The sequence below is a fragment of the Oncorhynchus tshawytscha genome, unplaced genomic scaffold, assembly GCF_018296145.1.
Source record: "Oncorhynchus tshawytscha isolate Ot180627B unplaced genomic scaffold, Otsh_v2.0 Un_contig_7772_pilon_pilon, whole genome shotgun sequence".
Lineage (NCBI taxonomy): Eukaryota > Metazoa > Chordata > Actinopteri > Salmoniformes > Salmonidae > Oncorhynchus > Oncorhynchus tshawytscha.
In genome coordinates, this window is record NW_024608303.1 from 185 (window position 1) to 11,943 (window position 11,759).

General features: G+C 42.8%; 2 long non-coding RNA genes across 4 annotated transcripts; both read right to left on the bottom strand.

Moving 5' to 3' along the window:
- Positions 1-791: 791 nt before the first annotated feature.
- Positions 792-2,870, bottom strand: LOC121843432. 3 transcript variants are annotated; one of them, XR_006081553.1, is made up of 3 exons: positions 2,828-2,870; positions 1,398-1,701; positions 792-1,301 (listed from the first exon to the last, which is right to left on the bottom strand). It is a non-coding gene; the product is annotated as an uncharacterized LOC121843432 (long non-coding RNA). The 3 variants fall into 3 exon arrangements; XR_006081551.1 differs by lacking the exon at positions 2,828-2,870 and adding an exon at positions 2,218-2,255; XR_006081552.1 differs by lacking the exon at positions 2,828-2,870 and adding an exon at positions 2,218-2,255 and having other exon boundaries at positions 792-1,281; positions 1,378-1,701.
- Positions 2,871-6,553: 3,683 nt separating this feature from the next.
- Positions 6,554-11,298, bottom strand: LOC121843433. Its single transcript, XR_006081554.1, has 2 exons — positions 11,185-11,298; positions 6,554-6,781 (listed from the first exon to the last, which is right to left on the bottom strand). It is a non-coding gene; the product is annotated as an uncharacterized LOC121843433 (long non-coding RNA).
- Between the last annotated feature and the right edge of the window lie 461 nt (positions 11,299-11,759).

Genomic DNA, 11,759 nt, shown 5'->3' on the forward strand with positions numbered 1-11,759 from the left:
ACCTTGTTGTGCTGCTGGTCCAGTTTCTGCTGGTCTGACTGAGGATATGAACTCTGACCTGTTCACCAGACGTGTTACCTTGTTGTGCTGCTGGTCCAGTTTCTACTGGTCTGACTGAGGATATGAACTCTGACCTGTTCACCAGACGTGTTACCTTGTTGTGCTGCTGGTCCAGTTTCTGCTGGTCTGACTGAGGATATGAACTCTGACCTGTTCACCAGACGTGTTACCTTGTTGTGCTGCTGGTCCAGTTTCTGCTGGTCTGACTGAGGATATGAACTCTGACCTGTTCACCAGACGTGTTACCTTGTTGTGCTGCTGGTCCAGTTTCTGCTGGTCTGACTGAGGATATGAACTCTGACCTGTTCACCAGACGTGTTACCTTGTTGTGCTGCTGGTCCAGTTTCTGCTGGTCTGACTGAGGATATGAACTCTGACCTGTTCACCAGACGTGTTACCTTGTTGTGCTGCTGGTCCAGTTTCTGCTGGTCTGACTGAGGATATGAACTCTGACCTGTTCACCAGACGTGTTACCTTGTTGTGCTGCTGGTCCAGTTTCTGCTGGTCTGACTGAGGATATGAACTCTGACCTGTTCACCAGAACGTGTTACCTTGTTGTGCTGCTGGTCCAGTTTCTGCTGGTCTGACTGAGGATATGAACTCTGACCTGTTCACCAGACGTGTTACCTTGTTGTGCTGCTGGTCCAGTTTCTGCTGGTCTGACTGAGGATATGAACTCTGACCTGTTCACCAGACGTGTTACCTTGTTGTGCTGCTGATCCAGTTTCAGTTTCTACTGGTCTGACTGAGGATATGAACTCTGACCTGTTCACCAGACGTGTTACCTTGTTGTGCTGCTGGTCCAGTTTCTGCTGGTCTGACTGAGGATATGAACTCTGACCTGTTCACCAGACGTGTTACCTTGTTGTGCTGCTGGTCCAGTTTCTGCTGGTCTGACTGAGGATATGAACTCTGACCTGTTCACCAGACGTGTTACCTTGTTGTGCTGCTGGTCCAGTTTCTGCTGGTCTGACTGAGGATATGAACTCTGACCTGTTCACCAGACGTGTTACCTTGTTGTGCTGCTGGTCCAGTTTCTGCTGGTCTGACTGAGGATATGAACTCTGACCTGTTCACCAGACGTGTTACCTTGTTGTGCTGCTGGTCCAGTTTCTGCTGGTCTGACTGAGGATATGAACTCTGACCTGTTCACCAGACGTGTTACCTTGTTGTGCTGCTGGTCCAGTTTCTGCTGGTCTGACTGAGGATATGAACTCTGACCTGTTCACCAGACGTGTTACCTTGTTGTGCTGCTCCAGCTGGTCCAGTTTCTGTTACCTTGTTGTGCTGCTCCAGACTGAGGATATGAACTCTGACCTGTTCACCAGACGTGTTACCTTGTTGTGCTGCTGGTCCAGTTTCTGCTGGTCTGACTGAGGATATGAACTCTGACCTGTTCACCAGACGTGTTACCTTGTTGTGCTGCTGGTCCAGTTTCTGCTGGTCTGACTGAGGATATGAACTCTGACCTGTTCACCAGACGTGTTACCTTGTTGTGCTGCTGGTCCAGTTTCTGCTGGTCTGACTGAGGATATGAACTCTGACCTGTTCACCAGACGTGTTACCTTGTTGTGCTGCTGGTCCAGTTTCTGCTGGTCTGACTGAGGATATGAACTCTGACCTGTTCACCAGACGTGTTACCTTGTTGTGCTGCTGCAACACCAGTTTCAATGCTGGTCCTGAGGATATGAACACCTGTTCACCAGACGTGTTACCTTGTTGTGAATGCTGTGTCCAGTTTCTGCTGTTTTAGGGACTATGCAACCTTGTTGTGCTGGACAAAAGGATTAGCCTCTGACCTGAAAACAACAACAATAAATGGGAAAATTGTTGTGAAATGACTGAGACAGTTTCTGCTTTCTGACTGACCAGGATATGAACTCTGACCTGTTCACCAGAAACGTGTCCCTTGTTGTCTCTGTTAGGTCTGACTGGATGACTCTGACCCAGTCACCAGACGTGTTACCTGTGCTGCTGGTCCTGCTGGTCTGACACAGATGGGAACTCTGACCTGTTCTCCTGTTACCTTGTTGGCTGCTTCAGTTTCTGCTGGTCACAGGATAGAGACTCTGACCAAACAGTTACCATGTTGTGCTGCTGGTCTTCTCTGAGCTCAGGATGGGGAACTCTGACCTGTTTCATTCCAAAGCGTGTTACCTTGTTGTGCTGCTGGTCCAGTTTCTGCTGGTCTGACTGAGGATATGAAGTTCTGACCTGTTCACCAGACGTGTTACCTTGTTGTGCTGCTGTCCAGTTTCTGCTGGTCTGACTGAGGATATGAACCTGACCTGTTCACCAGACGTGCTACCTTGTTGTGCTGCTAACCAATGAGTTTCTGCTGGTCTGACTGAGGATATGAACTCTGACCTGTTCACCAACGTGTTACCTTGTTGTGCTGCTGGTCCAGTTTCTGCTGGTCTGACTGAGGATATAGACTCTGACCTGTTCACCAGACGTGTTACCTTGTTTGCTGCTGGTCCAGTTTCTGCTGGTCTGACTGAGGATATGAACTCTGACCTGTTCACCAGACGTGTTACCTTGTTGTGCTGCTGGTCCAGTTTCTGCTGGTCTGACTGAGGATATGAACTCTGACCTGTTCACCAGGACGTGTTACCTTGTTGTGCTGCTGGTCCAGTTTCTGCTGGTCTGACTGAGGATATGAACTCTGACCTGTTCACCAGACGTGTTACCTTGTTGTGAATGCTGGTCCAGTTTCTGCTGGTCTGAATGAGGATATGAACTCTGACCTGTTCACCAGACGTGTTACCTTGTTGTGCTGCTGGTCCAGTTTCTGCTGGTCTGACTGAGGAATGAATGACCTGTTCACCAGACGTGTTACCTTGTTGTGCTGCTGGTCCACTGGTCTGACTGAGGATAGGGATTAGACCTGTTCAATGCGTGTTACCTTGAATGTCCAGTTTCTGCTGGTCTGACTGAGGATATGAACTCTGACCTGTTCACCAGACGTGTTACCTTGTTGTGCTGCTGGTCCTTTACTGAGGAATGTCTGAATGAAATGAATGCAGCAGTTTTACTGGTCTGACTAAGGATATGCAACATTCTGACCTGTTAAACCAGCAGCATTACCTTGTAAGTGCTAAATGGTCCAGTTTCTGCTGGTCTGAGTAAAGGAAATGAATGCTGCTGTTCAGACAAACACTTTAACTTGATGCTCAGTTTCTGCTTTATGAAAACCTTACCTTTCTTCACAGGTTACCTCACTCTGGTCCAGTTTCTCTGAGATATAGGTTGACCTTGTTGCAGTCCCTTCTGCTGGACTCCACATACCCTGAACATACCTTGGTCTGCCAGTTTCTGCTGTTGAAAGGATATGGAAGAGTGACAAACATCCCTTACTTGTTGTCTCAGTTCACTGTCAGCTCAGATGACTGGAAAACAAAAAAACCTCAAAACTGGATAAACATGGATGTTCAGACACTGTAAATGAACTCGTGATGTATTGTTGTCTCTACCTTCTTGACCTTTGTGCTGTTGTCTGTGCCCAATAATGTTTGTACCATGTTTTGTTCTGCTACCATGTTGTATTGCTACCATGTTGTGATGCTACCATGTTGTTGTCATGTGTTGCTGCCATGCTATGTTGTTGTCTTACACGGAACCCAAACCGCAACTGGCGCTATCATGCGCTATCGTGCATAAATGTATTTTGTCCTGGGATATAAACATTGAGTTGATATTTTACCTGAAATGCACAAGGTCCTCTATGCCGACAATTAATCCACATATAAAACTGACAACCGAATAATTTCTAGTCATCTCTCCTCCTTCCAGGCTTTTTCATCTTTGAACTGATGTAATTTGGTGATTGGCTGGAAGACTACACTACAGGTTGTTTACTCAGATGAAACATATCAGCAAAAGATTATTTTCAGAAACTTTCAATAACTGAGGTTGAGGTCATGTTAAGTTAGTTTTTTGATTAGATACACGTGGGTACCTGCTTCTATAAACCAATGAGGAGATGGCACGTGGGTACCTGCTTCTATAAACCAATGAGGAGATGGCATGTGGGTACCTGCTTCTATAAACCAATGAGGAGATGGCAGTTACCGTGCTTCTATAAACCAGTCTGCCTAATGAATGTATACTGTTGATGATTATTTACCGGGGGAGCCCTGAGGAGAGAGTGTGATCTGCGTCAGAAATAACCGGGAAAGCCAGCATTTTGGAGCCCAGAGAGGGCTCTCGAAGTTGTTTACTCACAATATTTGATTTAACATGGATTGGAAAAATGTATTTTGAGGTTCTGAGCTCCAGTGCCACGCCCTGAAAATAATATTCGTGTTTGGTCCTTGGACACAGAGGGGTTAAACACTAAAGTTACCGTCCATCTAGTTAAGAGAGGAGAACTGGTCAGAGGTAGCCAGCATCCGTCAACGAGAGAATTATGTATTGTTAGCTAAGTTAACTAGGATGCTGCTGGTATAGCTAGCTAGCTTACCGAGCTGTACCGACTAGCTAGCAGGTCGTTCGTATTTCCCTCGTCTCGATGGAAATGACGAATCCGGTGAACCACAAAATGAAACAAGGATAGAGAGTGAAAAGGATCTGGCTACACTCATACTGTCCCTGACCGTAAAGAAAAAAGCAAATTGAACAATAAACTTCGGTGTCTCAACACTGTAACAAACTCTGTTGTTATTCCCCAAGATCACCTCAGTCCACTCTGTGCGTAACCGGCTTGGCGCCACACCGAACGTGGACGCGGACAGTTCTGTAACGGGGACGCGGACAGTTCTGTACGGGGACGCGGACAGTTCCCCGGACAGTTCTGATACGGGGACGCGGACAGTTCTGCGCGGGACAGTTCGCGGGGGGACAGTTCACACCGAGGACAGGGGACGGGGACGCGGACAGTTCTGTACGGGGACGCGGACAGTTCTGTACGGGGACGCGGACAGTTCTGTACGGGGACGCGGACAGTTCTGTACGGGGACGCGGACAGTTCTGTACGGGGACGCGGACAGTTCTGTACGGGGACGCGGACAGTTCCAGAACACGGACATGATCAGTGCAACACAATCAACTGAACCCAGTCTTTACAGTGGGTTACATTAGTAATATTCATTTTTTATTATTATGTAAAACAAACATTCTGTTTTTTATAACAATATGTTGAGATCTGGGTCCATATCCACAAAGTGTCTCAGAGTAGAAAATTGGTCGTATAAGTGCTGAGAATAAAGACAGTTTACACTTATGGGTATAAATTAAAGCTATGCATGAAGTCTCTAGTCCAACCTAGTCAGCAGATATTTAGGACACCTGGTGAGCTGTCCTAAGTAGTTAAGAGTTAACAGCAGGTGTCTTGATAATACTATAAAATAATGCAGTGAGTCAGTGGTTCCTGCGCCACATGTAATTGCTTTGTAGTAGTTTGTAATAATGTTTTTATATTTCTATATGATCAATCCATAAATAATATAGACCTACATGCAACAGTATGTCTTGTTCTTTTGGCAATGATTTATGTATAATAATTATGTATAACAAGTGATACCATGTATAACTGCATAGCATTTTGTCTTCATTTTGGCAGATTAACTCATGCTTATTTTTGAAGAGAAACTCAGGCTGGAGTTGGAACTGTGACCGAAAAGTGGCTGGTTCGAATCCCGGGCCGGGTGCTGGAAAAAACAGGTGGAATTGATCTGACCACTGGAGGTTCACATCCTCAAAACATTCACCTTTGTTGATCAGAACTCTAGAGGTTCTTCTTCACTGAACCCAAAAAATATAATTTTCAGTGATTCCATATATTAATGAAGTGATAGAAGCCTTTTTGGTTCTATAAGGAACCTTCTGTTCTAAGAATGTATAATAATAAACACGTTTTTCTTCTGATTATTTAATTATCTACATCATGTTATTTCAAGTTCTCCCTTTGGAGCACAACATCATGTTGTTAAATAATAATCCTAAACTGTGCATGGATATAAATTGGGCATTTGAAGGCATCTAGGGCGTAATATGTGTTTGATGAAAATGAACATTGTTCCAACGTGTAGGCAACATTATTGGCAAGGGACTTCATGCCTACTATGCCAAAGATATTTAGAGTTGTTAAACGGGTGTGAAGAGTTGTACATTGCAACGAGTACAGTCAGGGTGCCGTGAAACCCCTGCAGTACCTCCACAGACCCCGGATTGAGAACCCCTGCAGTACCTCCACAGACCCCGGATTGAGAACCCCTGCAGTACCTCCACAGACCCCGGATTGAGAACCCCTGCAGTACCTCCACAGACCCCGGATTGAGAACCCCTGCAGTACCTCCACAGACCCCGGATTGAGAACCCTGCAGTACCTCCACAGACCCATTTTTGAGAACCCCTTCATCTCCTCCCCAGAGAACCCCTGCAGTCCCCTTCACCTCAACAGACCCCATTTTGAGAACCCCTGCAGTATCCAGCATGTTCAACAGACCCAGGATTTGAGAAATTGTTATAATTTATTAGATAATCTCTTATAAGAGTGATTTACAGTAAGTGCATTCATCTTAAGATAGCTATTTATTTTGGAAATAAACATAATAAATTCTTCATAAAATTGTCATCTTACCTCTTAGATGTGGTGTCATGTCCCCCAGAGAGACTCATTTTAGAGGCAGGGCCCCCTCCCCTCTCTCTCCAGAGAGACTCATTTTAGAGGCAGGGCCCCCCTCCTCTCTCTCCAGAGATACTAATTTTAGAGCACTGACCCCTAAACAGAGATCCAACATGTTGGTTGTGGTTACACAGTGACAACTAAACAGAGATCCAACATGTTGGTTGTGGTTAACACAGTGACAACTAAACAGAGATCCAACAGGTTGGTTGTGGTTAACACAGTGAAAACTAATTCTTGACTGTCAATTGTTCTCATTTATTCATTATCTCTTTGAGAAATAAAACATTTACTAACAGACATAGAAACAGTCAGGTGATTTAATGCATCACATGAACATGTAGTTGTGACATTTCATCTCCATGGTAACTGTCAATAATAGTAATAAGTCACTGTGTGTTTTAAGGTAGTTATAGACAGTACAGCAACACAAGGCCATGTCTCACAATTATTTGTATTCATTAAAAGTGGCTATTTATTGTCTTTCAATCTGTTCTTTTCTAAATGTATCTGAGAATGTAGACAGAAGGGCTAAAACAGAAATGAATGATCTGAGGAGGAAATCATTGATCCATTCAGAAAGGTTTATTTGCAACAAGTAAGATATGTTATATTATGTAAAGTAGACTAGGTTATAATGTATAGTAGTGGGTTGTTAGTGATATGTAGATGTTATATTATGTAAAGTAGACTAGGGTATAATGTATAGTAGTGGGTTGTTAGTGATATGTAGATGTTATATTATGTAAAGTAGACTAGGTTATAATGTATAGTAGTGGGTTGTTAGTGATATGTTATATTATGTAAAGTAGACTAGGTTATAATGTATAGTAGTGGGTTGTTAGTGATATGTAGATGTTATATTATGTAAAGTAGACTAGGTTATAATGTATAGTAGTGGGTTGTTAGTGATATGTTATATTATGTAAAGTAGACTAGGTTATAATGTATAGTAGTGGGTTGTTAGTGATATGTTATATTATGTAAAGTAGACTAGGTTATAATGTATAGTAGTGGGTTGTTAGTGATATGTTATATTATGTAAAGTAGACTAGGTTATAATGTATAGTAGTGGGTTGTTAGTGATATGTTATATTATGTAAAGTAGACTAGGTTATAATGTATAGTAGTGGGTTGTTAGTGATATGTTATATTATGTAAAGTAGACTAGGTTATAATGTATAGTAGTGGGTTGTTAGTGATATGTAGATGTTATATTATGTAAAGTAGACTAGGTTATAATGTATAATAGCAGTTTGTTAGTGATGTGCTGATCAAGGTCTATAGCTAATCTACATATCATAGACAACCAGCCTAAACCTGTTCAGGTCAGTTCACATAATGTTATAGTCCTACCAGCAGCAGGACAGAGCATCTACACTATATATACAAAAGTATGTGGACACCCCTTCAAATTAGTAGATTCGGCTATTTCAGCCACACCCGTTGCTGACAGGTGTATAAAATCGAGCAGTCAGCCATGCAATCTTCATAGGCAAACATTGTCAGTAGAATGACCAGTACTGAAGGGCTCAGTGACTTTCAATGTGGCACCGTCATAGGATGCCACCTTTCCAACAAAGTCAGTTCTTCAAATTCCTGCTAGAGCTGCTCCGGTCAACTGTAGGTCAACTGTAAGGGCTGTTATTGTGAAGTGGAAACATCTAGGAGCAACAACGGCTCAACAGTGAAGTGGTAGGCCACTCAAGCTCGCAGAAAGGGCCCGCCAAGTGCGGAAGCGCATAAAAATGGTCCTCGGTTGCAACACTCAATACCGAGTTCCAAACTGCAACGTCAGCAAAATAACTGTTCGTCTGAAGCTTCATGAAATCAGTTTCCATGGCTGAGCAGCCGCATACAAGATCACCAGAGCAGCATCGGCTTGAGTGGTGTAAAGCCATCATTGGACTGTGAAGCAGTGGAAGATGGCAGGAAAACACTACCTGCCCGAATCCTAAAATTTAGAGGAATGATGGTCTGGGGCTGTTTTTCATCGTTTGGGCCCCCTAGTTCTAGTGAAGATAAATCTTAAAGCTACAGCATAAAATAACATTCTAGACGATTCTAGTGTTCCAACTTTGTGGCAACAGTTTGGGGAAGACCCTTTCCTGTTTCAGCATGTCCCCGTGCACAAAAGCGAGGTCCATACAGAAATGGCTTGTCGAGATCGGTGTGGAAAAACTTGACTGGCCTGTACAGAGCCCTGACCTCAACCCCAACGAACTCCTTTGGGATGAATTGGAACGCCGATTGCGAGCCAGGCCCAATCACCCAACATCAGTGCCTGACCTCCCTAATGCTTCAGTAGTTTTGGGGGAATCTGTCCTTTACTTTACTATTTATATTTTTAACAACTTTTGCTTTTACCTCACCACAATTATAAAGAAAATGATGTACTTTTTACTCCGTACATTTTCCCTGTACACATTTAGAATGCTTAGCAGGACAGAAATTGGTCTAATTCACACACTTATCAAGAGAACATCCCTGATCATCCCTACTGCCTCTGATCTGGTGGACTCTGGGGGACTCACGAAACAGAGAACATCCCTGGTAATCCCTACTGCCTCTGATCTGGCAGACTCACTAAACAGAGAACATCCCTGGTCATCCCTACTGCCTCTGATCTGGAGGACTCACTAAACAGAGAACAACCCTGATCATCCCTACTGCCTCTGATCTGGCAGACTCACTAAACACAAATGCTTTGTTTTTAAATGATGTCTGAGTGTTGGAGTGTGACCCTGGCTATCTGTAAATTATGTCTGAGTGTTGGAATGTGACCCTGGCTATCCATAAATTAAAATAACAAGGAAATTGTGCTGCCTGGTTTTCTTAATGTAAGGAATTTTAAATTATTAAAATTAAATTATTACTACTTTACTTTTACTTTTGATGATTAAGTATATTTTAGCAATTACATTTACTTTTGATACTTAATTATATTTAAAACAAAAACCTTTAGACTTTTCCTGAAGTAGTATTTTACTGTGTGACTTTCACTTTTACTTGAGTCATTTTCTATTAAGGAATCTTTACTTTTACTCCAGTTTGAGAACTGAGTTCTGTTTCCACCACTGTTCTAACGTTCCATATGAGACACAGTTTCAACAGACATTCTGGAACTGAGTTCTGTTTCCACCACTGTTCTAACGTTCCATATGAGACACAGTTTCAACAGACATTCTGGAACTGAGTTCTGTTTCCACCACTGTTCTAACGTTCCATATGAGACACAGTTTCAACAGACATTCTGGAACTGAGTTCTGTTTCCACCACTGTTCTAACGTTCCATATGAGACACAGTTTCAACAGACATTCTGGAACTGAGTTCTGTTTCCACCACTGTTCTAACGTTCCATATGAGACACAGTTTCAACAGACATTCTGGAACTGAGTTCTGTTTCCACCACTGTTCTAACGTTCCATATGAGACACAGTTTCAACAGACATTCTGGAACTGAGTTCTGTTTCCACCACTGTTCTAACGTTCCATATGAGACACAGTTTCAACAGACATTCTGGAACTGAGTTCTGTTTCCACCACTGTTCTAACGTTCCATATGAGACACAGTTTCAACAGACATTCTGGAACTGCATTCTGTTTCCACCACTGTTCTAACGTTCCATATGAGACACAGTTTCAACAGACATTCTGGAACTGAGTTCTGTTTCCACCACTGTTCTAACGTTCCATATGAGACACAGTTTCAACAGACATTCTGGAACTGAGTTCTGTTTCCACCACTGTTCTAACGTTCCATATGAGACACAGTTTCAACAGACATTCTGGAACTGCGTCGGCTACAAAGTTACTTTCCATTTCATATCAGGAAACAAAGTAACGGTCACTGGGTGAATTAGTTGTGCGTTGCCCGGCTCCCCGGGGGAGCAGAGTTTAAGCATTTTAGACCATTCCATTGGTCCATAAAATATATGTCCACCCACCTGTAGCACCGGGCCATGCAAAACAAACCTCCCACTGTCAGCAGAGACACAGAGTTCTAATCCCAGACGCGTTTCTTCAAGACATCTCTCTTACATTATTTTTGATAAACATATAATTTACTCGAAACCAAGTTTAGCTGTGTTTTTTTTCTCCTCCAAATGTGAGTTACTGTAGGCCTTTAATAATTGTTAACAGGCCTACAAACCCAAAAGGTTTTAATTTGAGAATGTTCATTTGTATGCCTCAAATATTAAACTGTCTTAAAATATGTGATGATTAGTTGAATCAGGTGTGTAAGTGCTGGTAAGAACAAAAGGATGGAGAAACCCTGAGATAAACATAAAACCATATCATTGAAAAGCTCCTCCACCATCTTTACCAGACGTGTTACTGATAACATGTAGGTCTACTGATTAGTTTACACTTTGAAAACTGCTGTCTGTCAGCAACTCAGCTCAAGTAGCAGTTCTACTAACTAGTAATATCTCATTCCAGGTATTCATTCTCTTATTCTGTGCATTAGAATAGATTATTGTTCAGAAATACTTACTTTATTTTTCAGGTCTGTCCATGTAGTGTTTTCTGCTCTGTCGTCTCAAAATGGATCCTGTACAAAAGAACAAATGTACTTTATGCTTCAGCTCAGCCACCTCCCCACCCTGATAATAAAGGGATTTATTGTGTGTCCAAAGGAAAAGTGGGTGTGTCCAAAGGAAAGGAGTGGGTGTGTCCAAAGGAAAGGAGTGGGTGTGTCCAAAGGAAAGGAGTGGGTGTGTCCAAAGGAATGCAGTGGGTGTGTCCAAAGGAAAGTAGTGAGTGTGTCCAAAGGAATGTAGTGGGTGTGTCCAAAGGGATGAAGTGGGTGTGTCAAAGCGCTCTGCTATAGGTTAGAGGGTTCTGATTGAGCTGTGTTTTGTTTCATCCATTTCTTACTACTCAACAACCATACATTGATCTACCGTACATTGATCTACCGTACATTGATCTACCGTACATTGATCTACCATACATTGATCTACCATACATTGATCTACCATGCATTGATCTACCATGCATTGATCTACCATACATTGATCTACCATACATTGATCTACCATGCATTGATCTACCATACATTGATCTACC